This window comes from Papio anubis, chromosome 18 (assembly GCF_008728515.1).
Source record: "Papio anubis isolate 15944 chromosome 18, Panubis1.0, whole genome shotgun sequence".
Lineage (NCBI taxonomy): Eukaryota > Metazoa > Chordata > Mammalia > Primates > Cercopithecidae > Papio > Papio anubis.
Window position 1 is genome coordinate 42,999,492 of NC_044993.1, and position 18,003 is coordinate 43,017,494.

At 47.1% G+C, this 18,003-nt stretch overlaps 1 protein-coding gene and 1 long non-coding RNA gene across 3 annotated transcripts in view; one reads left to right on the plus strand and one right to left on the minus strand.

Moving 5' to 3' along the window:
- The window catches only part of LOC116271297 (translation initiation factor IF-2-like), a 37,952-nt gene that overhangs the window by 6,163 nt on the left and 13,786 nt on the right, over window positions 1–18,003 (minus strand). Inside the window, exon 1 of one of the 2 annotated variants that reach the window (XR_004179791.1) lies at window positions 2,689–3,710. The exons of the other annotated variant lie outside the window; for it this stretch is intronic. The gene's annotated coding sequence lies outside the window, so the exon portion shown is untranslated. Of the gene's footprint in view, window positions 1–2,688; window positions 3,711–18,003 lie in introns of those variants that run through there. 2 annotated transcript variants of the gene reach the window in all.
- LOC116271298 lies at window positions 1,758–15,771 on the plus strand. Its single transcript, XR_004179792.1, has 3 exons — window positions 1,758–1,842; window positions 10,751–10,854; window positions 15,002–15,771. It is a non-coding gene; the product is annotated as an uncharacterized LOC116271298 (long non-coding RNA).

Sequence of the window (18,003 nt, forward strand, 5' to 3'; positions counted from 1 at the left end):
CTCTTTCTCTGTTGTTTAGCAAGGCGAGGACCTTGATTCACGGTTTCATTTTTGACTGGCAGACTTATTGTTCCATCCCAGCATTGGTAACTAATGGGCTTTCTGGCTTGGGTTTTAATAGGCTTATTGAGATTGTTTTGATTAGGATGCATTATGATTCAAGTGGCAGAAAACCCTACTTATATTGCCTTTTAAAAAGATATACGTTGGCTCATGGAGTGTGGAGGTATTTGACACTTCAGGAGTGGCTGGATTCAGCGTTCAAATGAGGTGATGGCAATATTACCCTTCCCAGCCCCAGGGCCCATTTATATTGTGTGACATGAGCCCAACACTATGTGCTCTTGGTGATGACCCAGTCGCTGCTGTGGCTTCTGGTCTGCAGCCCAGGTCCCCTCTTTGCTCTGTTTTCTCTGTTTGTCAGCTTTCCCTCAGGCAGCCTCCCCTCATGTAGTGAAAGGGCTACAGTAGATCCTTGCTGAACTCCCTGCCATCCAAAACCAGCAGAGAACAGAGAACTTCAGAGGCCTCAGGAAATGTCTTGTCAAGACTCACTGGCTCTCACTGCATCACAGCCCCAGCCTGAGTCCCGCCCAGATCACTGAGGTCAGGGCAAGGCTGATGTCCGACTGGCTCATACCTAGTCAAAGGCTCCACTGCTGGTTACCAATGAAGAAGGCAGCCTCATCAGAACTCCTTGAATGAAGAGGAAGGGAGAGGGGAATGTGACAAGGGATAACTCAGCATAGCTCAGATGGCACCCCCTCTGACAGGCAGCAGTCTCAATTAAAAATAAAATAAAATAAAAGGCTGGGCACAGTGGTCACACCTATAATCCCAGCACTTTGGGAGGCCAAGGCAGGTGGATCATCTGAGGTCAGGAGTTCAAGATCACCCTGGCCAACATGGCGAAACCCCGTCTGTACTAAAAATACAAAAATTAGCTGGATGTGGTGGCAGGCACCTGTAATCCCAGCTACTTGGGAGGCTGAGGCACAAGAATTGTTTGAACCCGGGAGGCAGAGGTTTCAGTGAGCTGAGATTGCGCCACTGTACTCCAGCCTGGGCGACTGTGAGACTCTGTCTCTCACACACACACACACACACACACACACACATACACACACACACACTACACACGAACAAAAGGGCCAGGCATGGGGGCTCACACATGTAATCCCAGCACTTTGGAAGGTAGAAGTGGGAGGATTTCTTGAGCCCAGGAGTTGAGACCAGCCTAGGCAATGTAGCAAGACTCACTTCATTTTTTTTTTTTTTTTTCAGGTGGAGTGTCGTTCTGTCGCCCAGGCTGGAGTGCAGTGGTGTGATCTCAGCTCACTGCAACCTCCACCTCCCAGTTCAAGTGATTCTCCTGCCTCAGCCTCCCAAGTAGCTGGGAATACAGGCACCTGCCACCACACGCAGGTAATTTTTGTATTTTTTTTTAGTAGAGATGGGGTTTTGCTATGTTGGCCAGGCTGGTCTTGAACTCCTGACCTCAAGTGATAGGCCCACCTTGGCCTCCCAAAGTGCTGGGAGTACAGGCATGAGCCACTGCTTCTAGCCCCCACCTCAATTTTTTAAAAAATTGAATTAACAACAATAACAAAAAGAGGCAGCATGTCACAGTGGTTGAGGGTGTGTATTGCAGTTCCGAGAGGCAGCATGTCACAGTGGTTGAGGGTGTGTACTACAGTTCCAAAAGGCAGCATGTCACAGTGGTTGAGGGTGTGTACTGCGGTGCCAAGAGGCAGCATGTCACAGTGGTTGAGGGTGTGTACTGCAGTGCCAAACCACCTTGGTTCTAACAATGGCTTTACCATTTAGGGTATGTGACCTTGGGTAAGTTACCAATCTCTGTGCCTCAGTTTCCTCACCTGTACAATGGGAGATAATAGCCTCACTGTTATAAAATTATTGACATAAAATTGATTTAATATGTATAAAATACTTAGAACTCTGACTGGCATGGAACAAGATCTAGATGTCTTAGACATTGCTGAGATTTCATGATCCTCAGAATAGGGGAAATTTCTAATGCAGCAAGTGTTCAACAAAGGGCAGTGTTCCTTTGGCCTAGGACAGTGATGCTGTGGCTTGAAGCGACCCCTTTCATCAGTTTACCCATCTTAGTCTGGAACGAGCAACTTCCAGGTCTCAGCCCTTTGCATGTGTTGGGGCTCAGAACACGATATCCCAAATGAAGGCTGCAGAAGCAGCCTCAGAAGCAAAAGGTTTTCACTGACCTGCCCTCCCATCTTTTAGGCCCATCTCCCCAAAACTAGTTATAGAAACTAGAATCCCTCTTCCTCAAGGCAGATCATAGACACCAAAACCCTTTTTCCCCAAAGCCAGCCATAAAACCTAAAAATATTCTGTGAAAAAACTGGCCTACCCTGTTTGACTGTAGGTCACAAGATCCCTATTCGGGAGAGGATCCTGCCCCATACCTAGAGGGAAGAAATGCCGCTGGGAGAGGCCAAGAAGAATCTAGACCAACAGATCTTGACAGGTTTCCCCACTCTATTAGTGTTAGCTCAGACCCTTTTTGCCCAATCCTATTTCTACATGGCTGTCGAGACTTTGTCGAATCCAAGCATAAAAATGAACAACTTCCCCTGTATCTTTGGGTCTTCATTCAGAAGGCTCCTGTGTATACATGTCATGCTTTTTCTCCAATTAACCTACCTTTTGTGAGCTGATTTTTCAGTGAATCTTCCAAGGGTGAAGTGAAAGTCTCCTTGGCCCCCCCACACACTGGGGTGTGGTTTGCCTTGAGGCTGGTCTGGGGGTGAGGGCATGGCTGTTGTGGTTTGGCTTGAGGCTGGTCTGGGGGTGAGGGCATAGCTGTTGAATACCATTAAGGGCATTTCACTGTGAGGTTTGATTCACAAACATTGTTCTAGAACTTTAGACTGATTCACAATTTTGCTGCCATCCGGTGCAGCAACTGCTTCCATCTGTGACGTCGTGCACTGATTTATAAACCATTTATAGCTCTCCTCCCCACTTGACACCACTGCTCCACAAATGACTCAGGATTGCAACTAGAGGGGAAACTGGGGACTGCACTTGAACTTTCCCATAATGAAGCGTAAATTGTCCTTTTGAAAAGTGCTTTCTTCATAAATCCGAGGCCTCAAATGTGGCAATTAAGAGAAGCCTTAAAAGCAAAAGAGGCTTGTGTTCCCAGGTCTTTTCAAACCCTAAATGTCAAATTCTCTGTGCCTGTGTCCTGGCCTGGCATCTTATTTCCCTCAACACCCTCCTCCCATCTCTTTCTTAGTAACAATCTCAGATCCTGGCAGCGAATGGCATGTGAAGCTGGGAACATTTTTCTTCTACACAGACAGGGTTATATAAATCTTCCTGTTTTAAAGTGATTTCTTTTACCCTTTATTTCTTTTGTGTGCCTTTAGGAGTCTGCTTGAATTCTTAATGGACTAGATCCCTGGCTGGCTTGTTCTCTGCTTAAAGCAAACCATGTTGATGCCAATTATTTTTATCCAGGCATGTGCATGTTTACTAAAGTCCTACTACCAGGCACTGATATCATCAGAGACTGTTTCCATATTCTTTGTATCCAGTCTTCTTCCAGAAACATTCTACTTTCGGCAGGGCACAGTGGCTCATGTCTGTAATCCCAGCACTTTGGGAGGCTGAGGTGGGCGGATCACAAGGTCAGGAGTTCGAGACCAGCCTGGCCAACACAGCAAAACCCTGTCTCTACTAAAAATACAAAAATTAGCCAGGCATGGTGTCGTGTGCCTGTAGTCCCAACTACTCAGGAGGCTGAGGCAGAAGAATCACTTGAACCCAGGAGGCGGAGGTTGCAGTGAGCTGAGATGGTGCCACTGCACTCCAGCCTGAGTGACAAAGCGAGACTCTGTCTCAAAAAAAAAAAAAAAGAAAAGAAAAAAAGGAAAAAAAAGTCTACTTTTGATAAATCTCGTTTCTGTTGTTACTGTTGTTGTTTTTTTTAGGGAGGGCCTCACTCTGTCACCAGGCTGAAGTGCAGCTGTGTGATCATAGCTCACTGCAGCCTTAAATTCTTAGGCTCAAGCAATCCTCCTGCTTCAGCCTTTGAAGTTGCTGGGACTACAGGCACATACCACCATGTCCAGCTAATTTTTAAAAAAAATTTTAAAGAGATGGGGTCTTGCTATATTGCCCAGGCTGGTCTCAAACTCCTGGCCTCAAGGAATGCTCACACCTCAGCCTCCCAAAATGCTGGGATTACAGACATGAGCCACCATGCCCAGTCTGTCCTTTTATTTTTTACTGTTTTTAAAAAGGCATTGGCTTAGCTAAAGGACCTGGTTCCTAGATAGTTCCTTCCTGTTCCAGAGAGTTAATACAATGAGACTAAGGTCGTCAAGTCCCCCCAGAATACATCAGGCTATGTTACATTTCCAATTTTTCAAATATGCTTCAGAGGGAATCTTCTTCTTCTCCTTCATCTCTCTAATGCCTTCTCATTTTTCTAAAGTTAGGCCAATGTCATGACTCTGCTGGGAAACTCTATTGGAGCCCTCTGATTTTGATATCCCTTCTCCAGGCTCCCTTGAGTTCACCATTCTTGGAGAAAGCATTGCAATTGGACAGTGATCATTGATTTACTAGTCTGCCTCCATCACTAAGGTAGAGGCCAGAAAGGGACTATGTCTGATTGAACTTATTTTCCTCAGTTTCTTTTTGTTTTTGTTTTTTTTTTTTTTTGAGACGGAGTCTTGCTCTGTCTCCCAGGCTGGAGTGCAGTGGCACAATCTCGGCTCACTGCAAGCTCCGCCTCCTGGGTTCACGCCATTCTCCTGCCTCAGCCTTCCGAGTAGCTAGGACTACAGGCGCACATCACTACACCTGGCTAAGTTTTTGTATTTTTAGTAGAGACGGGGTTTCACCATGTTAGCCAGGATGGTCTCGAACTCCTGACCTCGTGATCCGCCCTCCTCGGCCTCCCAAAGTGCTGGGATTATAGACGTGAGCCACTGCACCCGGCCATTTTCCTCAGTTTCTAATAGACAATTATCAAATGAATGAATAAATGTATATTTCCTGAATACCCTCTACGTGCCAGTTACTGTATGAGACTCTGGGGACATCAAGACCTTGTCCCCTTGAAGTTTATGGTGTAGTGGAAAGTTACACACTACATTAACAATCACATATATCACAATATTAACTTGACCTGATCAAGGAAAAAAACAGAATGCTTTGAAGGAAAAAAACAGAATGTTAGGAGACTGTCTGATAGGAGGACCCAGAGACTGGATAAGCAGGACTTTTATCTGGGAAGAAGGGAGAGGGAGGGCTGGAAGTGCTTTCAGGAGGTCCTGAAGTGTATCAAATGAGTAAACCGATGAAAGTGAGTGGGAGGGGGATGGAAACTCGCTGCCTGGTCATCGTGGGCATCCATGAGTTGGTTCGTCTTGTGTCTTCTCCAGGTGGCAGGATCCTGATTTTTGGAGGATCCAAGCCTCCCTCATTCTCATCCCGACCTACCCTCTTTCTAATAATGGGCACTTGACCTAGCCAAATTGAGTGTCATCTACCACGCCTCCTCCCATGTGATTAATTTAGGAATGAGTTTGAATTTAAGTCAAGTCTGGGATTCTTGGCAGAACTAGGAAGAAAGACTTGCATTTCTTTTAGCACTTTGGGTATTGTGCTTGAAAGAGAAGGGTAGAGATAGGTGGAGACGCATTGACTTCTGATTTTTTTTTTTGAGCACCTGGATCCAGCCATACCTGAAACTCGTGTGGCTACAGTTGTGTCTAAATTAACACACATATGGCTTTTAAAGCTATTAAGTAGGCTGGGTGAAGTAGCGCATGGCTGTAATCCCAGCACTCTGTGAGGCTGAGGTTGGAGGATCGCTTGAGCCCAGGAGTTTCTAGCCTGGGCAACATAGGAAGACCTCATCTCTACCAAAAACAAACAAACAAACAAAAAACATGGTGCACACCTGTAGTCACAGCTACTCAGGGGGCTGAGGTGGGAGGATTACGTGAGCCCAGGAAGTTGAGGCTGCAGTGAGCCATGATAGTGCCACTGCAGTCCAGCCTGGATGTCTCAAAAAAAAAAAAAAAAAAAAAGCTATTAACTGCCCCATCTTTTTATTTGGCTGAGGCTAGTTTGCACAGGGCTTCAGTTACTTGCAAGACCAATGGCACTCATTTGCTAAGTCCAAAGAGGGTAAGGGAGGCCAGCTAAAGCAACTATGGAAGTCATCTGGTCAGGCAGAGCCAAACACAGCAATCTTTCCTGCACCAGGAGAGTTCCCCCTAAGTGTCTATATTCTGGTCTTCTCCTCAGAGACTCTGACCCTTGGGTTTCTATCTGTTTGAGTGTCTAGCAACAGGTGCACTGAGGGAGGGTGGTTGGAGAGAGATACCAATAGGTACCTTTCCAGGTCCTGACAGGGCAGGGAGTCTCAGGTACCCAAAGTGCTGGAAAACCACGAACTGCCTCTGCATTGGAGGAATGTGGACTAACCCTGATTTGAGACTGAAGAGCCAGCAGGACAGCCGGCTTTTGCTGCACTGCAAATGATGAACCTACTGGGTCAGGCAAGCTGGAATTGTTAATGGGCTTCGGTGAACAAGAACACCAGTGGGTCACCGCTGCCATCTAGCGTCAGATGCCAGCTTTTGCAAGTTGTTTACTGGCTGTTTCCAGCTGAAAGGCCTTTCTGAGGGGCCAATTTGGGGGGAAAGGGGTAGGTCAGTACCTCTACTTTCATATTCAGGAAGAACCTTAAAATCAGACTTTCAGTATTATCTCTAAATCAGATTATTATACATATAGTCCCAGAGCCAAATGGACTAGATGACAAAAATGGGCAATCATTGCACAACATTTTTTTTTTGAGACGGAGTCTCGCTCTGTCGCCCAGGCTGGAGTGCAGTGGCCGGATCTCAGCTCACTGCAAGCTCCGCCTCCCGGGTTCACACCATTCTCCGGCCTCAGCCTCCCGAGTAGCTGGGACTACAGGCGCCCACCACCTCGCCCAGCTAGTTTTTTGTATTTCTTAATAGAGATGGGGTTTCACCGTGTTAGCCAGGGTGGTCTCGATCTCCTGACCTCGTGATCCGCCCGTCTCGGCCTCCCAAAGTGCTGGGATTACAGGCTTGAGCCACCGCGCCCGGCCCACATTAATCTCTGTTTCATTCCAAATCTCTAGACTGCTATGATAGATTGATCAGATAGATAGATAAATAGATAGATAGATAGATAGACAGACAGACAGACAGACATTTAAGGGCAGGCACGCTGGCTCATGTCTGTAATCCCAGCACCTTGGGGGCTGAGGCCCAGAGATCACTTGAGTCCAGGAGTTCAAGGCCAGCCTGGGCAACATAGCAAGACCCAGTCTCTACAAAAGATGGTGGTGCATGCCTGTGGTCCCAGCTCCAACCTGTGATTCCATCTCCAACTCGCTGCCTTGAGCAGAGAGTTGCTTGAGCCCTGGAGTTTGAGGCTGCCGTGAGCTATGATAGCACCACTGCACACTCCAGCCTGGGCCATAGAGTGAGAACTGTCTCAAAAAAAAAAAAAAAAAAAAAGATGGATTTTTAAAAAGATGGATATTTTAAAAATAAATCCTGTAATGGTTCTATTTACGATTCAGGTTTCTGGCAGAAAATAGGTAGGTAGTGTAACTGCCCAATGGGTTCACCTTGCCCGCTGCCTAGACCTGCCTAGACAGGGGAACTGCAATGGAGAAAGAGTAATTCATGCTCCGGCTGTGCAGGAGACCAAGGTTTTATGATTACTCAAATCAGAGCATTCAGGGATCGAAGTTTTGAAAGATAATTTGGGAGGTAGGGGCTTGGGAAGTGGGGAGTGCTGATCGGTCAGGTTGGAGATGGAATCACAGGGGGTTGAAGTGAGGTTTTCTTGCTGTCTTCTGTTCCTGGGTGGATGGCAGAACCAAGTGTTTCAGATTATGGTCTGTGGTTTCAGCTCGATCCATCCAGTGCAGGGTCCGCGAGAAATATCTCCAAGCACTGACTAGTCATACAGATAAGTACTGCACGGTGGCTCAAGCCCGTAATCCCAGTACCGGGAGGCCAAGACGCATGACTGACGAGGTCAGGATCGAGACCATCCTGGTTAACACGGGTAAAACCGCCTCTACTGAAAAAACCCGAAGCTGCCAGTGGCAAACAGGTCCCAAAGCTAGTTGTATGCTGAGGCAGGAGAATGCTGGAACCCAGGAGGCGGAGCTTGCAGTGAGCTTTCAGACCCGCCACCTGCACTCCAGCCTGGTGATAGAGCCAGGCACTACCCCAAAAAAAAGATACAGTGATGTTATCCCCTGCAGCAATTTGGGAGGCCCAGACCTGGAGTCAGAGGCTGCATGACCCTAAATCACAAATTTCAATCTAGAAGCAACGGCACTGGCAAAGGCAGACTGGGCCAAAGGTGGCAAACTTTTAGGAAGGGCTGCACTAATTGACCCTGAGCTCTAGAGTCAAACTATAAACCACCCTTCCATGTTAGTCTGCCAAACACCCAGGAATGAACAAGAACAGCTTAAGCCGGGCGAGGTGGCTCACGCCTGTAATCCTAGCACTCTGGGAGGCCAAGATGGGCAGATCACCTGAGGTCAGGAGTTCGAGACCAGCCTGGCCAACGTGGTGAAACCCCGTCACTACTAAAAATATAAAAATTAACCGGGCATGGTGGTGGGCGCCTGAGATTCCAGATACTTGGGAGGCTGAAGCAGGAGAACTGCTTGAACCCAGGAGGCGGAGGTTGCAGTGAGCTGAGATTGTGCCACTGCACTCCAGCCTAGGCAACAGTGAGACTCCATCTCAAAAAAAAAAAAAAAAAAGACAACTTAAAATTTAGTAAGGGAGGGGACCACCCCTCATATCATCTTATGCCCAATTTCTGCCTCCAAAGAAAGAAGAAGTAAAAACTAAAAGGCAGAAATGAAATTCACAGGTAGACAGCCCAGCACTGCACTCTGGGCCTGGTAGTTAAAGATCGACCCCTGACCTGATTGGTTATGTTATCTATAGATTACAGACATTGTATAGAAATGCACTGTGAAAATCCCTATCTTGTTTTGTTCCGATCTAATTACTGGTGCATGCAGCCCCCAGTCATATACCCGCTGCTTGCTCAATCGATCACGACCCTCTCACACGCACCCCCTTAGAGTTGTGAGCCCTTAAAAGGGACAGGAATTGCTCACTCGGAAGCTCAGCCCTTGAGACAGGAGTCTTGCCGATGCCCGAAGGCTGAATAAACCCCTTCTTTTTTTAACTCAGTGTCTGAGGAGGAGTTTTGTCTGCCGCCCGTCTGCTATATTAGAAGCAAGATAGAGTGGATTAAGTCTGATCTCTTTCACTGTCATAATTTCCTCAGTTATAAATTTTGCAAAGGCGGTTTCAGTAGTACACTACAAAGGGATGCCTGGGGAGAGTTTAACGATAGGCTACTAACAAAGGTGTGAGAAGGGACCAAAGGAAACAATCAAGGTCCAGGGAAGCAGGCCAGGGTCAGTGACTGGAGGAAGCTGCTTCCACCCTCCGGAACTGATGGGACAGGAAGAGGGCAGGAGCTCAGCAGGATGGCTCCGTAGGCCAGAGCTCCTGGGCAGGCACCAACCCCAGGGGCCGGTTCTTGGTTGGGTTCGGAGAAGTACTCCCTAAGATGTGGATTCCGGTGAGACTGAACTCGTTAAGGAGTGCTCCCAGGGGAGAGGGAAAATGGAGTAGCGGAGAGCAGGGCAGAGGAGAGGAAGCCAGCAGGTGTGACCGCAGGCATAGTCCTTTGGAGGTAGCTCCAGCTTGACCTGCAGGGCAACCCTGGAGGGGAAGTTGTTTCAGGAGGTCTGACTGCAGGCCAAGAGCTTGGCATTGAACTCCTGACCTATCAGTTATTGATCAAGTGGGAGGGCAAGAGGGGAAGTGCGGGAGTCATCCCAGGCACTTTGACTTTCTGCATGTTGGGTTGGACAAAGTATCTTCAAGAATGATTTACTTATAGGCTGGGCGTGGTGGCTCATGCCAGTAACCCCAGCACTTTGGGAGGCTGAGGTGGATGGATCAGTAGAGGCTAGGAGTTCGAGATAAGCCTGCCCAACATGGTGAAACCTCAACTCTACTAAAAATACACAAATTAGCAGGGTGTGGTGGCAGGCACCTGTAATCCCAGCTACTGGGGAAGCTGAGGCAGGAGAATCACTTGAACCTGGGAGGCAGAGGTTGCAGTGAGTTGCAATCGTGCCACTGCTCTGGCCTGGGTGACAGAGCAAGACTCCATCTCAAAAAAAAAAAAAAAAAAAAAAGATTTACTCATAATTTAGTAATGACTTTGTGAGAAGTACAGCAATAATGTGTGAGAGGTTTTAGTTATAATGTAAGTATGTTATTTGTTGAATTCTAAAGTACTCCGCAGGTGTTTTGATATACACTTGTTTGGGGTTAGCAACATACTTTCTGGTTAAACATCACAAGGGATTACACATTTCTCTTCTCACCAAAACAGGCTCCTGTAAGTGGTATGTAAATACGACAGGCCTCCTTTTTCTCTTAAACTCAATGTGATATTCTGGTTTCACTCATTTGCCTTCTAGCAGCCACCCCATGTTAGCCTTGCCACATGGTCAGTCTTCTATTTGTTGGTTTTATAAGTCCTAAAAGTCTTACTTCAGAAATAGCTCTAATAAACCAAGCATGGAAAATTTCACTCATTTCTTCTGAGGCTTTAGAATTTGCATCCATTTTTTTCGCAGCTGTCACAACTGTTGCAGATGCCTCTGACCAGCCCACAAGGTTGACTAGCCTGCTATACTCTACAGAGCAACTGAAAAGCATACAGAGATCCAAAGGAATACGGGTAAAGCCAGGAAAGCTGCTGTGAGTGGGGTGGGGGACCAGTGAGGTGTAGTGTGTCTGGGAGGAAGATGTGGAGATGGAGTTGGAAGTATCAGAGGTTTGTTTGGGGGAAAGGGCAACAGCTGTGAAGGATAAAGAAGGAGGAAGTAGGGTCGGGCAGGGAGAGGCTCAGAACACAATCAGCTCTTACATTATCTGCCGAGCTCTGGAGCAAAGATTACCTATTACAGGAGTCATGTATTAGGCACAAATGACCAGGCCCTGGTACACTTTGCTTTGTCTGGCCATTGGCTGGTGGCTGACTGAGCCAGACATGGATCCTAAAGGTGGTACAGCTGGAGACTGGTAACTAACTATACTCCTTGCAGTTGAATGGCAAGTTTTTGTGTTTTTGCTTTTGTTTTGTTTTTTGAGACAGGGTCTTTCTCTGTTGCCTCACTGCAGCCTCAAACTCCCGGGCTCAAGTGATCCTCCTACCTCAGCCTCCCAAGTAGGTGGGATTATAGGTGTGTACCATCATGCCTGCTCATTTTTTTTTTTTTCAATAGGGATGGCATCTTGCTATGTTGTTCAGGCTGGTCTCAAACTCCTGGCCTCAAGTTGTCAGAGGCATTTGAACTGGAGCAACTCCATCTTGAATAGGGGCTGAGTAAAATAAGGCTGAAACCTACTGGGCTGCATTCCCAGATGGTAAGGCATTCTAAGTCACAGGATGGAATAGGAGGTCAGCACAAGATACAGGTCATAAAGACCTTGCTGATAAAACAGGTTGCAGTAAAGAAGCCGGCCAAAACCCACCAAAACTGAGATAGCCACCAGAATGACCTCTGGTCATCCTCACTGCTACACTCCCACCAGTGCCATGACAGTTTACAAATGCCATGGCTATATCAGGAAGCGACCCTATATGGTCTAATAAGGGGAGGCATGAATAATCCACCCCTTCCTTAGTATATAATCAATAAATAACCATAAAAATGGGCAACCAGCAGCCCTTGGGGCTGCTTTGCCTGTGGAGTAGCCATTCTTTTATTCCTTTACTTTCCTAATAAACTTGCTTTTACCTTATAGACTTGCTCTGAATTCTTTCTTGCCTGAGATCCAAGAACCCTCTCTTGGGGTCTTGATCAGGATCCCTTTCTGGTAACAAAGTGATTCTTCCTCTTCAGCCTCCCAAAGTGCTGGGATGAAAGCTGTGAGTCACCATACCAGCCTGCAAGTTATTTTTGAAAAGAAATCCAAGTGGAGCATTTTCATGGCTGCCACACTTAATGAAATGTAGTATATTTGGCTATTGCAGTCATTCCTCCAACACCAATAAGGAAGACTCTATCTGCAAGGGGTACAGAAACAAGGGGCAGAGAAAGAAATAGGGCCCTGATGGCTCATGTGAGTGCATAGATCCAGCTGTGCCTGAAGCCCATCAGATTATTGGCTCTTTTGGTTCTGTGAGCCAGGAAATACTCTTTTTGCTTAAGCTATTTTGAGTTGAGTTTTTATTTCACAAAATTTCTGATTCCTGATTTAGATACTCCCTGAGTTTCATGTTCCTTAACTTTAAGATGGGGCTCGCCGGGCGCGGTGGCTCACGCCTGTAATCCCAGCACTTTGGGAGGCCGAGGCGGGCGGATCACGAGGTCAGGAGATCGAGATCACAGTGAAACCCCGTCTCTACTAAAAATACAAAAAATTAGCCAGGTGCGGTGGTGGGTGTCTGTAGTCCCAGCTACTCGGGAGGCTGAGCCAGGAGAATGGCGTGAACCCGGGAGGTGGAGCTTGCAGTGAGCCGAGATCGCGCCACTGCACTCCAGCCTGGGCGACAGAACTAGACTCCGTCTCAAAAAAAAAAAAAAAGATGGGGCTCATGATTCCACTTTGCAGGGTTTGAGAGAAAGAATAACGAGTAATGTAATGTAAAGGACAAGCTGCAAAGTAGATGCCCAATAAATAGTAAATAGCATGAAAGGGAAAACAAAGGAGGCAAAGCAAGGTGTGGGACTTCCCGGAGGCTCCTCTGTGCCCAGGGCAGGCAGCGGGCTGAGTACAGTGCTCAGCGAGGGTAGTGCCTGGCTTGGGCTGTCCAGAGCTACCCAGCTACAAAAGAGGCTGCCTCTTGAGCTGCTTTGAGCCTGTGGCTTCTCAACAATGAATGTGCCCACACAGTGTGTTATTAGCTCTGTAGGAGGAGAAGAAAAGCTCTCTTTCCAGCCCAAAATGAGGCTTCTCATACTCTTTCTCTTCATCTGGACAGTTTTGAGGGTTGTGGTGGTGTTTATTTTTTATTTTTATTTTTTAATTTTTTCGAGATGAAGTCTTGCTCTATTGCCCAGGATGCAGTGCAGTGGCATGATCGTAGCTCACTGCAGCCTCGATGTGCACGCCCGACTAATTATATTATATTTTGTAGAGACAAAGTCTCATTATGTTTCCCAGGCCGGTCTTAAATTCCTGGGCTCAAGCGATTCTCCTGCCTTGGCCTCACAAAGTGTTAGGATTACAGACGTGAGCCCACTGCTCCCAGCTGGACAATTACTTGTATTCATTTTTTTTTACTGTTGTTATTTGAAGATGATTCCTTTGTGCAAATATATAAAATTTGTAAAAAAAAAAAAAATTAAAAACATAAACAAGTGATGACACATTTGTAGCATTGTGATGATTCCCAAAGCTTCTGGGGAAAAAACAAACAAGAAAAAACACAAAGCCCTCTAATTTATTTTATTTTATTTTTTATTTATTTATTTTTTTTTTTGAGACGGAGTCTCGCTCTGTCGCCCAGGCTGGAGTGTAGTGGCCGGATCTCAGCTCACTGCAAGCTCCGCCTCCCGGGTTCCCGCCATTCTCCTGCCTCAGCCTCCCGAGTAGCTGGGACTACAGGCGACCGCCACCTCGCCCGGCTAGTTTTTTTGTAGTTTTAGTAGAGACGGGGTTTCACTGTGTTCGCCAGGATGGTCTCGATTTCCTGACCTTGTGATCCACCCGTCTCGGCCTCCCAAAGTGCTGGGATTACAGGCTTGAGCCACCGCGCCCGGCAAAGCCCTCTAATTTATAACTCCGGATCTATTTTCTTTTTCTTTCTTTCTTTTTTTTTTTTGAGACGGAGTTTTGCTCTGTCACCCAGGCTGGCATGCAGTGGCGCAATCTCGGCTCGGCTCCCTGCAACCTCCGCCTCCCAGATTCAAGTGATTCTCCTGCCTCAGCCTCCCAAGTAGCTGGGATTACAGGCATGCACCACCATGCCCAGCTGATTTTTGTATTTTTGGTAGAGATGGGGTTTCATCATGTTGGCCAGGCTGGTCTCAAAACTCCTGACCTCAGGTGATCCAACTGCCTCGGCCTCCCAAAGTGCTGGGATTACAGGTGTGAGCCACCACACCCACCCTAGGATCTATTTTCTTTCTTTCTTTTTTTTTTTTTTTTTTGAGACGGAGTCTTGCTCTGTCGCCCAGGCTGGAGTGCAGTGGCTGGATCTCAGCTCACTGCAAGCTCCGCCTTTCGGGTTCCCGCCATTCTCCTGCCTCAGCCTCCGGAGTAGCTGGGACTACAGGCGCCCGCCACCTCGCCCGGCTAGTTTTTTGTATTTTTTAGTAGAGACGGGGTTTCACCAGGTTAGACAGGATGGTCTCGATCTCCTGACCTTGTGATCCGCCCGTCTCGGCCTCCCAAAGTGCTGGGATTACAGGCTTGAGCCACCACGCCCAGCCGGATCTATTTTCTAAGATAAGTGGTTATGTTTATATTTTAAAGATCTGCTAAGGCTCCTACTGTTCCTGTTCTCCCACCAAAAATATAAAAGCCTTAAAAGGCTCATTGATAGGGGCTTTGTGTCCTGAATGTTAACAGTGACAGGTGCAGAGGTGGAGGCTGCATCTCATTTCTCCGCAACTCCAGGGGAAGCTCAGGTCCTAATTATAAGAGAGAACAAAAAGTGGCTTTGAATAGCCATTTTGGTTCATTCATCAAGTACTTAATACTTATTATTAAAGAACCTCCTGCTAGGTCTAATTGCATATTGTGAGATTAGAAGCTCCTGCAGTTACTTTAATAGCAAGCATGAACGATCTTGAGCAAAGTTAGAAACAGCATTAAAAACCAGTGAAAAGTGGACTCTTCTGGCACCCATTCTGGTTCTTTGTTTCTGTCTTCAGGTCAAGGATAGATGGCCTACACAGATCCTTCTCATTTTTCTTCAGGTCTTCACCTGTCTGTCACTTCTTCTGTGGACCTCTCCCCAGCATGCCCTGATGGAATTAGTTACTGTTTCATTTGAGTACCTATGAAAGCCGGCATCCAAGATGATCCCTACTTCCTGGGATACATGCCCTTATTTAGTCCCCTCCTATACTGACTGGGGTGATCTGTGTAACTAATAGGATATTGCAAAAATGACAGAGTGTGAGTTTTGAAGTTCAGGTATAGAGGACGTTGTGGATTCCCTCCCGTTCTCTGGTGGAAAATGTGCTCTGTAGAAGAACAGATGCTATGTTATAATGATACTCAAGCAGTCCTATGGGGAAGCCCACACTGTAAGTAACTGAGGCCACCTGACCTCAGCCAGTGTAGTGGTTTTAAAAGATGTCCACACATTCTTTGACATGTCTGCCTTTAAGAAGTGGAGTTTAAACCATGCACCTGTAATCTCAGCACTTTGGAAGGCTGAGGTGTGTGGATCGCTTGAGCTTGAGTTTGAGACCAGCCTGATTTTGAGACCAACATGGCGAGACCCCATCTCTACCAAAACCCAACCAAACAAACAAAAAACAAAAATCAGCTGGGCATGGTGTCTCGGGCCTGTAGTCTCAGCTGGAGGGACAGGGTTGGGGCAGGGGTTGAGCTGGGAGGATCACTTGAGCATGGGAGATTAAGGCTGCAGTGAGCTGAGATCATGTCACTGCACTCCAGCCATGGCAACAGAGTGAGATCCCGTCTTAAAAAAAAAAAAAAAAAAAAAAAAAAAAAGCCGGGCATGATGGCTCACGCCTGTAATCCCAGCACTTTGGGAGGCCAAGGCGGGTGGATCAACTGAGGTCAAGAGTTCGAGACCAGCCTGGCCAACATGGTCAAACCCCGTCTCTACTAAAAATACAACAATTAGCCAGACATGGTGGCAGGCACCTGTAATCCCAGCTACTCAGGAGGTTGAGACAGGAGAACCACTTGAACCTGGGAGGCAGAGGTTGCAGTGAGCTGAGACCGTGCCATGGCACTCCAGCCTGGGCAACAGAGCGAGACTCCATCTCAAAAAAAAAAAAAAAAATTGGAGTTTAATTCTCCTTTCCTTGAATGTGGACCGAACTTGTTGACTCACTTCTAATAAATAGAATATAGCAGACATGATGGTTTGTGACTTTTGGGACTTGGTTATGAAAGTAATTGCAACCTTACTCTCAGCCTTTTTTGTTGTTGTTGTTGGGGGGGCCTGCGGATGGGGACAGGCTCTTGCTCTGTCACCCAGGCTGGAGTGCAGTGGCATGACCACACCTCACTGCAGACTCAACCTCCCAGGTTCAAGCAATCCTCCTGTCTCAGCCTCCCAAGTGGCTGGGACTACAGGCATGCACCACCACGCCCAGCTAATTTTTCTTTTCTTTTCTTTTCTTTTTTTTTTTTTTTGCAGAGACAGGGTTTCACTGTGTTGCCCAGGCTGGTCTCCAACTCCTGGGCTGAAATAATCCACCTTCCTGGGCCTCCCAAGGTGGGCCTCTCTCTTGAATCACTTCATCTGGGAGGGAAATCAGCTGACATGTCACAAGGACATTATGGCATCCCTATAGATAGGTCCATGTGGCAAGGGATAAGGCCACTTGCCAATAGTCAGGGGCGGGTGCCATCTTGGAAACACATCTCCTAGTTCCTGTCAAGCCTTCAGATGCTCAGCCCTGGCCAACAGCTCAATTACAACTCCCTTTTGAGAGACTCTGGGCCAGAACCACCCAATTAAGCTGCTTCTAATAATCATTTAACTTTTTAATTAGGACTTTAAAATATGTATATATGGTTTAATCTTATTAGCTAAATTAAGGAATTAAAATTTGTTTCATTTATTTTTCACCAAACTGTGGCAAAATAAACATTATGAATTTTGCTTTTTTCAGTATTTTGTTGTTGTGTTGTTTTGATTGAGACAGGGTCTCACTCTGTCATCAAGGCTGGAGTGCAGTGGCACAGTCACAGCTCACTGCAGCCTTGACCTCCCTGGCTCAGGCGATTCTCCCACGTCAGCCTCCTGAGTAGCTGGGACTACAGGTGTGTGCCATCACACATGGCTAATTTTTGTTGAGACGGGGTTTCCTCATGTTGCCCAGGCTCGTCCTGAGCTCCTACAGTCTGCCCACCTCAGTCTCCCAAAGTGCTGGGATTACAGGCATGAGCCACCGTGCCTGGCCACATTTTTGTTTTTTCGAGAAAGCCAAAAGGTACAGTCAAGAGCTCAGGGCCGGGCGCAGTGGCTCATGCCTGTAATCCCAGCACTTTGGGAGGCCAAGGCGGGTGGATCACCTAAGGTCAGGAGTTCGAGACCAGCCTGGCCAGCATGGCGAAACCCCGTCTCTACTAAAAATACAAAAGTTAGCCGGGTGTGGTGGCAGGTGCCTGTAAATCCCAGCTACTCAGGAGGCTGAGGCAGGAGAACCGCTTTAACCAGAAACGCAGAGGTTGCAGTGAGCCAAGATCATGCCACTGTGTTCCAGCCTGGGTGACAGAAGAAAAAAAAAAAAGCACAGACTATGTTATTTGTGACCATGTACTAACAATGAAAGGATGAAAATTTAAATATTTACATTCAAACCCAAAGAAGGCCGGGTGCGGTGGCTCACGCCTGTAATCCCAGCACTTTGAGAGGCCGAGGTGGGTGGGTCACGAGGTCAGGAGATCGAGACCATCCTGGCTAACACGGTGAAACCCTGTCTCTACTAAAAATACAAAAAAATTAGCTGGGCGTCGTGGTGGGTGCCTGTAGTCCCAGCTACTCGGGAGGCTGAGGCAGCGGAATCACTTGAATCTGGGAGGGGGAGGTTGCAGTGAACCGAGATAGTGCCACTGCACTCCAGTCTGGGCAACAGAGCCAGACTCCATCTCAAACAAACAAACAAACAAAACGAAACAAAACAAAAAAAACCCCAAAGAAATAAATTCAAAACCAAAATAATAT